Consider the following 16904-nt stretch of genomic DNA (forward strand, 5'->3'; position numbering starts at 1 on the left):
TATAGGAGATAAGGATTTTGCCATACTTGCTCATCCCTGGCACTGCATATGATTCCCTGAGCACTATCAGGAATCAATCCAAGTAAAGAGCCTGATGTCACTCAAACACCCTTTATCTCAAATGAGATCTCTTTTAAAATTTTTATTGAATCACCATCAGATACAGTTACAAAGCTTTCATAATTGACTTTCAGTCATACAATGATCGAACACCCATCCCCCCACTAGTGTAGTTTTCCCACCACCAAAATCCCCAGGATCCCTCCCACCACCCTCACTCCCTTTTACTCTTTCTCTATTTGGAGGCATTTTGGTTTATAAAACAGATACTGACAGGCCATCATATTTGGTCCTTTGTCTGCTTTCAGCACACACAAATGAGATCTCTATGCCTGATAGGGAGGGATTGGATGTGAGGAATTCCTTTATTTGCAGATTCAATGTAGGAATAGAGAATAGGAAAAACATATTTAAGTCAATATAAAATTGGTGACTATGCTTCTCCCTCTCTAGAACATGATGGCAAGCCAAAAATTCTGCAGTTTCTCACCAACGCTCAATCCTCCTCTCCCTAGAAGGAAGTGTAAGAGGAGAGAGTAGGTCAGAACTCTTGCCTGATGATAGGCTAAGACATATCGGTCCTTCTAGGTACTTATTCTTTCTGACATCCCATTCATTTTTTCTTATTTCTCATTCCCTGAACTTATTAAAAAGACTTTATTTGCTACTCACACCATACTTAAAACTACTCTAGGGGCATCCAACTATTGGAGGAATGACTAATCAAGTTATTTCTTGATCTAGTCATATGTATAAAATACTGTGGCAGTGGAACAGAATGGTGTCATGGGAGTAACTGGAGGAGTGCATAACAAATTGCGTCTGAGCAACAGCCCAAGCCAGTGAGCCCTGAAGTGAATGAATAGTAAAGTCTTCTCCCATAGTTGGCCTCAAGACCACCATACTTAGGCAGTGGCACCTACTGCAGCACTCCCAAAAGTGAAAAATAGTGTAGGGGAAAGGGGATACAGGAAATAAAGGTAGATCTAGAATATGGCTATATGCATACCCTCCTAACTCAAGACTGATATCCCATAGATTTTCCTGCCACTAAACTTCCAAAGCATTATGGAGTTTCTCCCTGGACTTATAAACAAAACTGGGAAGTAGTAGGTTAATACAAACTTCATCAGGGTTGATCAAGCCTTGATCCATTGGAGAGAAGTGTCAAAAGCCCACTAGAACCTTCTAGATACCAGAACCAGATAATTGGATGTATCTTGTTTATTCTCCATGGTTGCAGACTTGAAATATCCAGGTACAGGATGAGGATGCTCAAAATGTCCTGGGAAAAATAAGAAATTAGCACTAAAAGTAAGGGGCAATGAGAGAGAAAAGGCAAACAAACAGATCAACATATAGGCTGCCTTGGAGAAAATGGAAGAATTTCACTAACCTGTCATTTGATCATGAAGTTAAGACTGTGAGAAGAGATTTGAGAGCAAAAGAAACCACTGTGGCCAGCTGATTGTTAGATGGTCCCATTCTGAGTCCTCCAACTGCCTACAGTGACTTTCATGGCTCCATTCCCATATTGGACACCAAATTTGTTGGCAGGAAAAATTTTATGGCTGTTGCGTGTTTGCTCTGTGATGTCAAAAGAATCAAACAGAAGAATTAGAACTATGAAAAGCAAGTTTATTTCTTGAAGCCACGGGGAACACAAATATTCAAGTGGAAGAGAGCCGGGACAATTTGCAAATATAGCCTGACAGGCTTCTCAAATGACACTTCTGCACTTCTGTCTCTGGGCAGGTCCAGGCATTGTTGTAGGACCTTGATTTGGCACCATGTCCTTATAAGGTAAGCCTTGGGTAACAAAAAGTATTAGAATATGAGGGACAGAAAGATAATCCAAAGGACTAGCATGCCTGTTTTGTATGTGAAAAACCTAGGTTCCACTTCTTGGTTGTTTTCCCAAGCACTGCAGGGAGTGAGGCTCAAGCAATGCACCTGGAGTAGCCCTTGAGCACCATCAGGTTTGGCTCCCAAACAGCAAAACAAAAAATTTATAACACCCTTGAGAATTTTAAAATCTTCTGTTTGGTTTCCCACCCTTATGGGTGGTGGGGAGAGAAACAGCCAGGGTTTAGAAAAGGATTTTGCCAGCCAGAGTAAGAGGAACAGACTCATTACGATCTGTCTCATTTGTGGGATATAAGAAACCTCCTCAGAGACTATAAAAAACCAGCTCCCGGACCCGCGTGGCCGCATTTGCGGCCACGTGACATCTTAATATGACATCTTATTATCTCATTCCTACTTTGGACAAACTGGCAGGTTACCGAATGTAGCCTGCCACACGGCAGAGTCTGGCAAACTCCTCGTTGCGTACCCAATATGCCAAATACCAGTAACAATGATGGGTCTCATTCTCCTAAAGAGCCTTGAATATAATCTCAGGGCTAGGATGAAGGAGATGTTACTGGGGTCTGCTCGAGGCAATCGACGAATAACAGGATGATTTTTGATTTGTGATTTGTGAAGAAACCTCCTAGGGGAATGTCAAATGCCCCGTGGCAAAAGCAATGAAAAGCAGGAGAATTGGTCTTTAGTAGGTAGCTTGGCAGTGGGGCAGGGGTGAGGAGGATAAATTAGGGAAGGGTAATGGGGGAGGGGAAAAGTTCCTGCTATAGAGACAGGTTGGGAGATGGGAGGGATACTGAGTACATTTGTGAAGAGTAATGAGCACTGGTAAAACTCAATCATAAGTATCTTTGTAACTTTGTAATTCAGTAATTCAATTAATAAAGAAAAGGCTTTTGCTTGGATTCCTACCCTAAGATAGGAATCACCACCAAGAGCTGGTGGTGGCTGAACCGAGATCGACATAGGTACTGACTCTGGTACAGTCATAGGTACTGACTCTGGATAGATGGCAAGTAAAACAAAATATGTTAACAGTTAAAATAAAACAACACTAACAATTATGCCAGATTTGATTTTGTGTTAGCTAAAACTTTGAATTAAATTGATTGTTGGAACTGGAGTGATAATACAGAGTAAGGCACTTGCCTTGCACATGATCCACAGCACTGCATATAGTCCCCTAAGCCCCATCAGGAGTGATCCCTGAAAGCAGATCCAGGAGTAAGTCCTGAACACAGGCAAGTGTAGTCCAAAAACAAAACAAAAATTATTGTTGTGCCAGAAAGATAATACAGCAGTTAAGATGCATACCTTGCAAAAAATAAAAATAAAAAGATGCATACCTTGCATATAGCAGACCATAGTTCAATCCCGGACATCACGTATAGTCCCATGAGCACCATCAAGAATGATCTCTGAACAGTGATCTAGAATAAGCCCTGAGAATCGCCAGACGTGACCTAACAAGCACGAATAAATAATTGGAGAATTTATTTCTACATTTTAAAATTATGGAATTTTATATAAAAATCTAGATTTCCGGATATCTATTTTGTTTCGGGTCTACACCTGGTGGTTCTCAGGGGTTATTCTTGCCTCTCCACTCAGGAATTATTACTGGCAGTGCTCTAGGGACCATCTGGGATGCAGGAATCAAACCCAAGTCAGCCACATGCAAGGCAAGTACCCGCTGTACTATAGCTTTGGCCCCATATTTCCTGATACCTTACGAAAATAACCCTGGATCCACATTTTATAGGGCTACAGTCAGCTAGAGCTAACCACTAAGATATGCATGGGAATCTCATTCCATAGTCATCTCCAATTCCTCCATCTAATCTCCATCACTCTCCTTGTCATCATTTATTTTATCTGTTTGGCCTTATATATTATAGAAAACAACATATCAACTACTTATCATGACCTCTCTTCTGCTTCTTCAACCTCATCATCCACCATCTTAAAGGGGACCATGGTTTCACAATGTTGAATTCAAAATGGCTCACACTTCTATGCTTCTGTGTATGCTGCTTTCTTTGCTAGGAATGCCATCACCTTGGAAACCTGGGAAATTCATCAGAAATCAAAAAACATGTTCTATCTGAGCTTTTGCACAATTCATGCTAACCAGAGGTTACCAGATGTATTTGGCCACCCTCTCCCTTTTCAGAAAAAATTATCACTTGGTGCCCCACTCCCAAGTACATTTTCTTTAAATGAACAAACAGAATTCATCCCCAGTTGCAAGAGAGTCTACGATTGACCTTTTGGATTATTCCAGAGTCCCCTAGGGGACAGAATAGTGGGTAGAATCTCTCATTTTGGGAAAATAATTGATCCAAATAGATTGCTCTTTATGCTTTCATAGCACCCTGAGGAAATCAAAATGATAACATCACATTGTACTTAAATCTTTCACAAGCTGTCACATTACCAAACTGCAAAAACAAACTTTTTTTTAATTTTTGAGTCACACTCAGCGGTGTGTGACTCCCTGACTCTGTGCTCAGGGAGACTCCTGGCAGAGCTGGGGAACCAGGTGCGCTGTTGGTGGGGATGGAAACTGGGTTGATTATGTGCATGCCTGTTGCACTATCCCTCTTGCCTCATAAACTGTGATATTCTTGATTTCAAATAAGAAACATGTCCTTGTCCACTTTGGTAATAGCATTACTTAGCATAGCACTTTCAATACACTTAATATGCGGATGCAACTGTATTGTTAACTGACTGGGGCATGAAGTCAGCTATTGTGACCTAGACCACTGAGAATTCCAAAAACAAAATTAGGCCAAGTGAGGCCAAGTGAGGCTTATAAACACCAGCTAGGAAGTTCCTACTATGTACAAAGCTTCATAACATCACGTCACTGTCACTGTCCTCCCGTTGTTCATCGATTTGCTCGAGCGGGCCCAGTAACATCTCCATTGGACTTTGATGTTACTGTGTTTGGCATATCGAATACATCACGGGTAGCTTGCCAGGCTCTGCTGTGCGGGCGAGATACTCTCAGTAGCTTGCCGGGCTCTCCGGAGAGGGGCGGAGGAATCAAACTCGGGTCGGCCATGTTGGCTGTGTGCAAGGCAAACGCCCTACCGCTGTGCTATCGCTCCAGCCCCATAACATCACGTAAAAGTATAAAAGGTAATAGAGCCAAATGACAATTTTGTAATGATCCTCTTATTTTTACTAATGTTAGAACTGTGGAAATCCGTAAAATTTACATATATTTGGTTTATAGTATTTTAATGGCCAATAAAATTTCCTCTCCTAATTTTGCTTGGATCTAATTATTATTTAACAGTAATCAATATTCTTAATAAAGTTCTGAACTCCCAGCAATTTTGAAGAATACACTAAGAAATTAAGCAGAAACTGATTTTAAGTAATTCTTTTTTTTAGAAGTGAGAACTTCCACTTTTTATTATATAAAAATATATATTTTTTATATATTTTTATTAGCGATATTATATTATTATATTTTATTATAGCTATATATTTTATTATATAAATAGTATAATATATAATAGTATAATATATATTATATTATATATAGTATATTATATATAGTATAATATATATAATAGTATAATATATAATAGTATAATATATAATATAATAGTATATATATAATATAATAGTAATAATAATAGTAAATATAATAATATAATAGTATAATATATATACTATTATATATAATAGTATAGTATAATAGTATAATATATAGCGATATATTTTATTATAGCAATATTATATTATTATATTTTATTAGCGATATTATATATAGCGATATTATATATCGCTGGAGTGATAGCACAGCGGGTAGGGCGTTCGCCTTACAAGCGGCCAACATGGCTGACCCGAGTTCAATTCCTCCACCCCTCTCGGAGAGCCCGGCAAGCTACCGAGAGTATTTGATATGCCAGACACAGTAACAACAAAGTCTCCAATGGAGACGTTACTGGGCCCGCTCGAGCAAATCGACGATCAACGGGAGGGCCTTTACCTTTTACCTTTATTTTATATAAAATTCAAAGATTTTAAATGGGCATTACATTTTACATAGTCATTATATAACTTTTATTCTCCTTTATTTTTTAATTAATTTTATTGAATCACCATGAGATAGTTATAAGCTTTCATGTTTGGGTTACAATCACACAATGATCAAACACCCATCCCTCCACCAGTGCACATTCCCCACAACCAATATCCCCGGTATAACCCCCTTTCCCACCCTCCCTCTTCCTCCATGGCAGACATGATTCCCCATAATCTCTCTCTACTTTGGGGCATTATGGTTTGCAATACAGACCCTGAGAGGTTTGGTCAGGGTCTGGTCAAGTTTGGTCCTTTATCTACTTTCTACACACATCTCCCATCCCAACCGATTCCTCCAGCCATCTTTTTCTTAGTGATCCCTTTTATATTCCAGCTGCCTTCTCCCCTTTGCTCATGAGGCAGACTTCCAGCTATGGAGCAATGTATTTGTCCCTTGTACCTACTGTCCTTAGATGTCAGCCTCATGTTATATTGTTTTATACTCCACAAATGAGTGCAGTCCTTCTATGACTGTCCCTCTCTTTCTGACTCATTTCACTAACATGATATTCTCCATGTCTATCCATTTATAAGCAAAGATCATTATTTCATCTCTCCTGACAGCTGCACAGAATTCCATTGTGTACATGTACCAAAGTTTCTTTAAGCAGTCATCTGTTCTAGGGCACTTGGGTTGTTTCCAGATTTTGGCTATTGTGAACATTCTGCAATGAACATATAGGTAAAGATGTCTTTTCTACTGTGCTTTTTTTTGCATCCTCGGGATATATTTCCAGAAGTGGTATTGCGGGGAATCTCAATTTCTAGTTTTTGAAGGACTGTCCATATTGTTTTCCAGAAAGGCTGGACTAGTGGGCATTCCCACCAACAGTGAAAGAGTGTCCCTTTTCCCCCATATCCACGCCAGCACTGGTTGCTTTTGTTCTTTTGAATGTGTGCCAGTCTCTGTGGTGTCAGATGATATCTCATTGTTGTTTTGATTTGCAGCTCCGTGATGGCTCGCCATGTGGAGCATTTTTTCAAGTGCCTTTTAGCCATTTGTATTTCTTTTTTTGAGGAAACTTCTGTTCATTTCTTCTCCCAATTTTTTGGTGGGGTTGGAGGTTTTTCCTTGTACAATTTTACTAGTGTCTTGTATATCCTGGATATTAATCCCTTATCAGATGGGTATTGGGTAAATATTCTTTCCCATTCTGTAGGCTATTTCTGTATTTTGGTCATTGTTTCTTTTGAAGTGCAGAAGCTTCTTAGATTGATGTAGTCCCATTTGTTTATGTTTGCTTCACTTGAATGGTCAGTACTGTTTCATTTTTAAAGATGTTTTTAGCTTCAATGTGGTGGAGAGTTCTGCCTACATTTTCCTCTATGTATCTTATGAATTTATGTCTAATATTGAGGTTTTTAATCCACTTTGATCTGACTTTTGTGCCTGGCATTAGATAGAGGTCAGAGTTCATTTTTTTGTAGTAGCTATCCAGTTTTCCCAGCACCACTTGTTGAGGAGGCTTTCCTTGTTCCACTTTACATTTCTTGCTCCTTTGTCAAAGATTAAGTGGTCATATATTTTGGGGTCTGTGACAGAATATTCGACTCTGTTCCATGGGTCTGCAGGTCTGTTTCTAGCCCAGTACCATGCTGTCTTAATTACAACTGCTTTGTAGTACAGTTTGAAGTTGGGGAGGGTGATGCCACCCATCTTCTTTTTCCCAAGGATTGTTTTAGCTATTCGTGAGGGTTTATGGTTCCATATGAATTTCAGGAGTGTTTTGTATATTTCTTTGAAAAATGTCATGGGTATCCTTATAGGGACCGTGTTGAATTTGTATAGTGCTTTGGGCAGTATTGCCATTTTGATAATGTTAATCCTCCCTATTCATGAGCAGGGGATGTGTATCCATTTCCTAGTATCCTCTTTCATTTCTTGAAGTAGTGTCTTGTAATTTTCCTTGTATAGGTCCTTCACCTCTTTGGTTAAGCTGATTCCGAGGTACTTGATTTTCTGAGGTACTATTGTGAACGGGATTGTTTTTTAATGTCTATTTCTTCTCTTTTGTTATTTGTATACAAGAAAGCCATGGACTTTTGGGTGTTGATTTTGTAGCCTGCCACTTTCCTATATCGACCTACTGTTTTTAGGCCTTTTTCTGTAGAATCTTTAGCATTTTCTAAGTATAATATCATGTCGTCTGCAAATAGTGATAGTTTGACCTCTTCCTTTCCTATCAGTATTCCCTTGATACCTTTCTCTTGCCTAACTGCAATGGTCAGGACTTCCAGTACAATATTGACTAGGAGTGGCAAAAGTGGGCAACCTTGTCTTGTGCCCGATCTTAGAGGGAAGGCTTTTAGTTTTTCCCCATTGAGAATGATACATTCCGTGGGCTTGTGTTAGATGGCTTTGACTATATTTAGGAAAGTTCCTTCAATGCCTAGTTTCCTGAGAGTTTTCATCACAAACGGGTGTTGGATCTTGTCAAATGCTTTCTCTGGGCCTATTGATATGATCAAATGGTTTTTATCTTTTCTTTTGTTGATATGATGGATTATGTTGATTTCCGAATGTTAAACCATCCTTTTATCCCTGGGATGAATCCTACTTAGTCATGGTGTATGATCTTCTTGATGAGTTGTTGGATTCTATTTGCTAAGAGTTTGTTGAGGATCTTTGTGTCTGTGTTCATCAGGGATATTGGCCTGTAATTCTCTTTTTTGTGGTATCTATGTCTGCTTTTGGTATCAGGGTGATATTTGCTTCATAGAAACTGTTCGGAAATGTTTTTGATATTACGATTTCATGGAAAAGCTTAAAGAGGATTAGGAGTAAGTCGTCTTTAACGATTTGGAAGAATTCACTAGTGAATTCATCTGAGGCAGGACTTTTGATCTTGGGAAGAATTTTTATTACCGTTTCAATTTCCTTGATGGTGTTAGGTCTGTTCAGGTATTCCAGGTCTTCTTGGTTCAGCGTTGGGAGGCTATAGGAATCTAGAATTTATCCATTTCCTCGAGGTTTTCATGTTCCGTGGCATAAAGTTTCTCAAAGTACTCCCTGAGGATCCTTTGAATTTCTGTAGTTTCTGTTACAATGACCCCCTTTTCATTTCTGATTCGGTTTAATAGGGTTTTTAACCTTCCTTTCTTTGTGAGTTTTTCTAAAGGCTTGGGGATAGAACAGCGGTAGGGTGTTTGCCTTGCATACGGCCAACTTGGCAGACCTGAGTTCAATTCTTCCGTTCATTTTGGAGCCTGGCAAGCTATCGAGAGCATCTCATCTGTATCGCAAAGCCTGGCAAGCTACCCATGACGTATTTGTTATGCCAAAAACAGTAACAACAAGTCTCATAATGGAGACGTTACTGGGCCCACTTGAGCAAATCGATGAACAATGGGAGAAAGTGACAGTGCTAGAGGCTTATCAATCTTGTTTATTTTCTGCAAGAACCAGCTCTTGGTTTAATTGATGTTTCAGGTTTTTTTTTTTTTTGGGTTTCTATCTTGTTAATCTCTGCTCTGAGTTTTATTATTTCCTTCCTCCTGTTCGGATTGGGCTCCTTTTGTTAGTCATTCTCCAAGCTCTTAAACTGTGAGGTTAGGTTACTTATGTGGGCTTGCTCCTTCTTCCTGAGCAATGCTTGTAGATCTATAAACTTTCCTCTTAACACAGCTTTTGCTGTGTCCCATAAGTTTTGGTTTCTTGTTTCCTCATTTTCGTTAGTTTCCAGGCATCTTTTCATTTCCTCTTTGATTTCCTTTCTAAGCCACTTGTTGTCCAATAGTGAGTTGTTTAATTTTGAGGTGTTTTATTTAGTTTTCTTTTGTATGTGTGTGATTTACTTCTAATTTCAGCGTACTGTGATCTGAGAAGATTGTTGATACAATCTTTATCTTCTTAATTTTGTGGAGGTATGATTTGTGGCTCATCTTGGAGAATGTTCCATGAACACTTGAGAAAAATGTGTATTTAGATTTTTGACGATGAAGTGTCCTATATATATCTACTAACTCCCTTTCTTCCAGTTTTTCCTCAGATGAAGTATGTCCCTTGCTAAGTTTGAGACTGGTTGATCTATCAAGAGGTTATAACGCAGTATTGAATTCTCCCACTAGTATTGTGTTGCTATTGATGTCTTTCTCCAAGTCTATGAGTAGTTGTTTTAAGTATTTTGCTGGTCCCTCATTAGATGCATATACATTTAATGCATATACATTAGATGCATATACATTTCCTGTTGTACAGATCCCTTGATCAATAAGAAAAGGCCTTCACTGTCTCTTGTCACCTTCTTCACTCTGAAATCAATGTGGTCTGATACTAGGATGGGGACCCCAGTTTTTTTTATGGGAGTCGTTTTCTGGTAGGATTGTTTTACAGTCTTTGACCCTGAACCTGTGTTTGCTTTGAGTATTGAGTTGCGTTTCTTGCAGGCAGCAGAATGTTGGGTTCAATTTTCTAACCCATCCTGCCACTCTGTGTCTTTGAATTGGTGTGTTTAGCCCATTGCCGTTGAAAGAGATTATTGTTATGGGGTTTTATCCCATTTTTCTGTTGAAATTTGGTGTATTTGAGGGGCCTGTCTTGTCTTAAAGTAGCCCATTTAGTTGCTCTTGTAACCATGGTTTTGAGTCTATGAATTTCCTGAGCTGTTGTTTGTCTGTGAAACTGTGTGGTGTTCCTTCTGTTATGAATGAGAGTCTCGCTGGGTAAAGTATTTTTAGTGAGGCGTTTGTTTCATTGAGTTTTTTCACTATATCCCACCACTGTTTTCGGGCCATGAGGGTTTCATCAGACAAATCAGCTGTGAATATTAAGGATGCTCCTTTATAGAAAATTTCTTTCTTTGCTCTTGCTGCTTTCAGAATTTTGTCTCTATCTAAGGTTTTGATTATTGTCTTGGGGTATTTTTATTTGTATTTCTTCTAACTGGTACCCCTAGAGCCTCCTGAATGTGGTCGCATGTTTTCTTCAGCTCTGGGAACGTCATAGCAATGATTTCTTTGACAGTTTCTTCTTCATCAGGGTTTTCTTCCTGTCCTTCTGGGACTCCAATAGTTCTTGTTACTCCTCGGGGCTTCATCATGATCTTCTCTTGCTGAATTGTGAGTCTCTTTTCCATTTTCTGCTCTTTTCTGGAGAGTCTCTGGACTTCGTCTTTGAGCTCACTGATTCTGTACTCAACAGCTGTTAGTCTGCTGCTGAGGCCTTCCACTGAGTTTTTCAATTCGCCTACCAGGTTTTTCAGGTCTGACATTTCCATTTGTAATTTTGTTTGCATTTTTCTCATTTCTACCTTCATTTCCTCTTGTCTTTTATTGGCATTGCTTTCTATTGTTTCTTTCAGCTCCATAAGCATCCTCAGTAGCTCATTTCTAAATTCATTGTCAGAGAGGTTGTCTAGCACTTCATTACTCTTGGTGTCTTCTGGGCTAGCTTCTTCAATAAGTAAGCTTGGTGGGCTTCTGCGTTGCTTTACCTTTATAGCCTGTGTGGCTTAGACCTTCACGCTCACTATTACTATTCTGCTTAAGACGCAGAATTAATTGAGATGGACTTAATGAATTATTGGCTAATGTGTTTCTGGTGGTTAAGGTAACCTAGTGAATGTTCCATCTAAGAGGGTAACTTATGGTTCCTATAGGATACGTAGGGGGAGAATAACTCGCGGCCACATTACTGGCTATGGCTCCAGGAAGGGGCCCTAGGCGGGTACCTGGATGTGTGAGCAGAAGGTTCCGGAACGGCTCAGCTTTGGGTTCGCGTGGTGTGCCTCAATTCCCATCCCCCGCAGACAAAGTATGAAATCCAGCCGTTCCCAGGGGATCTAGTTAGACACGCAGCCCCGGGAAGGGGCATTGCCACCAGCTGGGTACCTAGATGAGTGAGCAGAGGGTGTTGGAATGACTCAGCTTTGGGTTCGCGCAGTGTGCCTCAATTCCCGCTCCCCACAGACCAAGGATGAAAACCATCCATTCTCAGGGGATCTAGTTAGATGTGCAGCCCCAGGAAGGGTCCCTGCCACCGGCTGGGTACTTGGATGAGTGAGCCGATTTTAAGTAATTCTTGGACCTGTTTACTCCACCAGAACAAATCATTGACATAGAGATCATAGAGTTAACTTTCTGACTCAGGACAAATTTGCGACTTATATCCTACTTTGAGTCCCAGCAGCTTTACTTAAAGTTTTATGAATTAATACCAGTATTTTTTTAATATTTCAGAACCTCAGTTTTCTCTTCTATAAAATGTAGGTGATAATATATACTTCATAAGATAGCAGTTCAAAGTATTGGTGCATAAAAAACACACAGTAAGTGTCAGTCCTTGTTGTCTATACTTCCATCAAAAGGCGATGAAATGAAAACGTTCAGCAGGACTCAATAACAAAGCTGAAATGCATCAAAGCATCTAGACTTTGCCTTTGCCAAATGCCTGCCTCCCTTCCTAAACTTTAAGATAGGAAACACTGTTCTCTCCTGAATTCTTAACTCATATATCCCATTTTCTCCTCTCTATGTACACTTGAAACGTTAATAATCATGCATTCAAAACCAACACTCTTATTCCTCAAATTATTCAGAAGTATCTCAACAAATGGCAACTTCATTACCTCATTATTCAGATCAAAGCCCCCGAAGTAGAGGCTAGAGAGATATTACAGAAGGCAGGGTTCTTGTCATATAAGAGCCAAATCAGATTCAATCTCTAGCACTCAATATGGTTCTCTGAGTACCATCAGAAGAATCCTGTGAATTCAGAACCTTGAGCACTCCTGAGTGTGACCCCCAAATAAACAGAAACTATGAGGTAATCCTTGATTTATATTTTTCTAGAAACTCCAAGTTCAATCTTCCTTTAAAATAAATACACCAGGGGCTGGAGTACAGTGGTTAAATCATTTGCCTTGCATGCTTCTGACTTGAGTTTGATTTCTAGCACCCCATATGGTCCCCTGAGCACAGAGCCAGAAGTAATCACTGAGCACCACCAATATGACCCCGACACCCCAAATACATCCAGATCCGGAACACTTCTTACCACCTCCCCATCACCTCCCTACTCTAAGACCACATGCTGTCTCAGTAAGACTATATTAGTCTTGTGTGATATCTTCATGGTTTTACTTTTCTCCTTACCACCCTCAATCTCTGTTTTTCTGTGAAGTGTTTTCTGCTAAAATGTTAAGTCAGGTCCTATCACTCATCTGCTTCAAATCCTATGGTGGTTTCCCCCAACCCCTCTCTCTTTCTCTAGTTCTCTCATGAATATCTTGGGCCACCAACCAGTATGAGCTGCTATTACTATTCTTGCATTCTGCTCTTGATATCTCCTTCCCTTCCTTGTTTCACTCTTTCCTTCCTTCCCTTTTTTACTTCCTCCATCTTCCTTTCCCTCCCCTTCCCTCCCCTCCACTTCCCTTCTCTCAACTTTCCATACCTCCTATCCCCTTTCTTTTCTTTCCCTTTCATGTTTTGGACCACACCCAATAATGCTCAGGGCTTACTCCTGGCTCTGAATTCAGGGATAACTCCTTTATTTCTACTTGGAATGTCATTCTCCTAGACTACCACAGGATTTCTTCCTCACTTCTTCCAAGTCTCTTCTAACATGTTACCGTATCTGAGCAACTTTATGGATCAGTTTCAAATCACTCCCTATGCCCATTCTTTTTTGTTTTTGCTCTAAAGAGTTATATCATTTGCCATATTATTTTTTGTATGCTTTTATTTATAGGGCTGGAGCTATAGCACAATGGTAGGGAGTTTGTCTTGCCCGCAGCTGGCCCTGCCGAGCCGGGTTCGAGTTCTCCGCTCCTCTCGGAGAGCCCGGCAAGCTACCAAGAGTATCTCGCCTGCAGGGCAAAGCCTGGCAAGCTACCCGTAATGTATTTGATATGCCAAACACAATAACAAGTCTCACAATGGAGACGTTACTGGGCCTGCTCGAGAAAAATCAATGAACAACAGGAGGATATTGCAGACAGTGCTTTTATTTATAACTCCTCTCTAGCCACAACTAGAAGGTCAAATTCCATGAGGGCAGAGTTTCTCTTTTTGCTCATGGTTTAATTTAAGGACCAAGAATGGTGTCTGACATACAATGCTTATTTCAATAAATATGTATTGATAGAATTATTTAACAAATCTAGCAGAGGAAAGGGAAGGAGAAAAAACTGGCTAGGTATATTGCTGGATAGGCATGAGCTTTTCTTCTAGCAAAGTAAAGCAGTAACGAATAGTTACCCATTCTATGTAAGACAACTCTCACAGAAGAGATGCAATGGATCACACAACTAACTAGAGGAGGGGATAAGGAACAACAGGTACATAGATTTAACATTTATCTCCTATTCTTGTAAAGTTCTACCAGTGCCTTGTATATCTTTTATATCAACCCCTTATCAGAGGGTATTGGGTGAATCACTGTATCACTGTCATCCCGTTGATTGTTGATTTGCTTGATCGGGCGCCAGTAACATCTCCATTCATAGCCTGTCATGTGCTAGTGTAGGACAATGGCATCTGCTCGCTCCAGGAACACAAAGAGCCTCAAACCGTTTGTTCAGGGTTTTGAAGAAGTTTGACTATCTTTTAGGTGGGTGGAAACACTTCCTTTTGATGTCCCGTGGAATCCAGCTGGCAACAGCTCTAGTTCAGCAGTCATCTCTAAATCGCATTACATGTCCAGTCAATCTGATTTTCGATGCCTTGGCAAACAAGACAGCACCCCTGATTCTTGATCGTCGACAAAGGTCATAACTCTGGATTCCTTCTCTCACTTGAATGAAATGTGATATTCTAAGCGTAGCACTTTCGATTCCTCTTTGGGATACCTGAATAGCATTCTCGTCCTGTTTTTGTAGGGCCCAGGTCTCTGAGGCGTATGTTAGTTCAGGAATAATGGTGAAGTCTAAAAGATGTCAGAGGTTCTTCGTCCTCTTTACAACTTCTTCAATGCTCTTGGAGGCGCTCCACACTGCTCTCTTCCTCCTGAGAAGTTCTGGTGCCAAGTCGTTCCTCATGTTGAGTTCTTCACCCATGTACACATAGCTGCTGCATTCAGAGATATTCATTCCAATGAGAGCTAATGGAACATCAGGGACTAGTTCATTTCTCATGAACATTGTCTTGGTGAGATTCAGCTGCAGTCCAACTTTTCCACATTCACAGTCGAAGTCGGCCAGCATCTGTGTCGTTTGGCTAATGTTTGGTGTTATTAGAATGATGTAATCAGCGAAGAGGAGGTGGTATAGTTGCCGACTGTCTATCTTCACTCCCATTTCTTCCCATTCCAGTCATTGCATGATGTTCTCGAGAGTGGCACTGAAGAGTTTTGGTGAAATGGTATCACCCTGCTGAACCCCTCTCTTTACGTTGATGATCACTTCCTTGTAGAATGGTGAGATCCTGGTGGTGAATCCAGAATACAGCTCATGGAGGATCCTGTTGTACGGAGTTTGAATGCCCTGTTTGGCTAGGGCTTCGATGACCTCTTCAGTCTCAACAGAATCAAAGGCCTTCTTTAAATCAATGAATGTTAGAGTGACATCTTGAATTCTTGCGAAACCTCAATGAGCTTGGTCACTGTGTGGATATGGTCGATTGTGCTGAATCCTTTCTGTAACCCAGCTTGTTCGCATGGTTGCCCTATGTCTAATGTTCTGCCTATTCTATTCAGGACGACTCGAGTGAACAACTTGTAGAAGACAGAAAACAGGCAGATCAGGCGATAGATGCCGATGTCATGGATGTCTCCTTTCTTGTACAACAGAATGGTCCTGCTGGTTTTCCATTGGGACAGAACCTTGCATTCAAACAGGTAGCATGTGAAGAAGTCCTGAGCCAGTGTATTGACGAGTACTGGCAGCAGATTCTTCAGGTGTTTGGGTCTGACCTTGTCTAGACCGGGTGCTCTTTGCTTCTTTACCAACAAAATGGCTTGTCGGATTTCGGAAGGGAGAACTTTGGGAATGACATATCCATCCTGCGGAATTTGGTATGTGGTCAGGTGGACATGGCAATTGAAGAGATCCGAATAGAAGTCATGGATAATCTTCTCTATTGCCCTTCTGGAAGATGTGATAGATCCATCAGGACGTCGGAGGGCAGCCATCTTGGTCTTGTAGTTGGCAAAGGACAGGCGGATGTCACAAATACTTTTCCCAGCTTCTGCCACATCAGCCAATACTTCTGCTCTTCTCTCTTTGAGGTTTCCTTTATCATTTCTCTTCACAGCTTTGCGTGTTTGGATGTTATAGCTTGTAGTTGCCTGAAGCTTGCGCTAAACCACGTTCGCAAATGAGCTTGAGAGTTTCCGAAGACAGGCATCTTTTTGTGGCTTTCCCACTCTCGGCACTCCTCAAAAAGTCATGGAGGTGCTGAACCAGTCAATCGTATTCCTTATCGATGTTGTCAACAACTGTATCTTCCTACATTGCTGCAATAGTATAGAAGAGCTCCCAGTTGGTGTTCATTCTGGGAGTTCTCTTCTTAAACTTTGCAGTCCTTTCTCATTATAAGACACATCACAATACACTTAATACCCATTTTCCACACCATTTTTGATGGGGTTCAAATATGGTGTGAACCATGGGAACACTTGTAAGGGTGATTAGAGGCTGCCCTAAAATCCCTCTCAGAGAGCCCAGAAAGCTACCAAGAGTATCCAGCCTGCATGGTAGAGCCTGACAAGCTACCCTTGGCATATTTGATATGGCAAAAACAGTAAAAACAATGGGCCTCATTCCCCCTGACTCTGAAAGAACCCCCAAAATGGCAGCGTTAAGAAGTATGAGCAAGGAGAGGCTGATAAAATATCAGAGCCAAACTAGGCTGCCAAAAAGAAGGACTAAAATGACTGTCTATACTTTCAATGTACATATGCTGGCATGGGAAGCGTCCACCGAGGACCTGATGGA

General features: G+C 40.6%; 1 pseudogene; it reads right to left on the reverse strand.

Moving 5' to 3' along the window:
• Positions 1-1238: 1238 nt before the first annotated feature.
• The window catches only part of LOC130038112 (heat shock protein HSP 90-beta-like), a 41145-nt pseudogene continuing 25479 nt past the window's right edge, over positions 1239-16904 (reverse strand).

This window comes from Sorex fumeus, unplaced genomic scaffold (assembly GCF_029834395.1).
Source record: "Sorex fumeus unplaced genomic scaffold, SorFum_2.1 ptg000073l, whole genome shotgun sequence".
NCBI classification, from domain to species: domain Eukaryota; kingdom Metazoa; phylum Chordata; class Mammalia; order Eulipotyphla; family Soricidae; genus Sorex; species Sorex fumeus.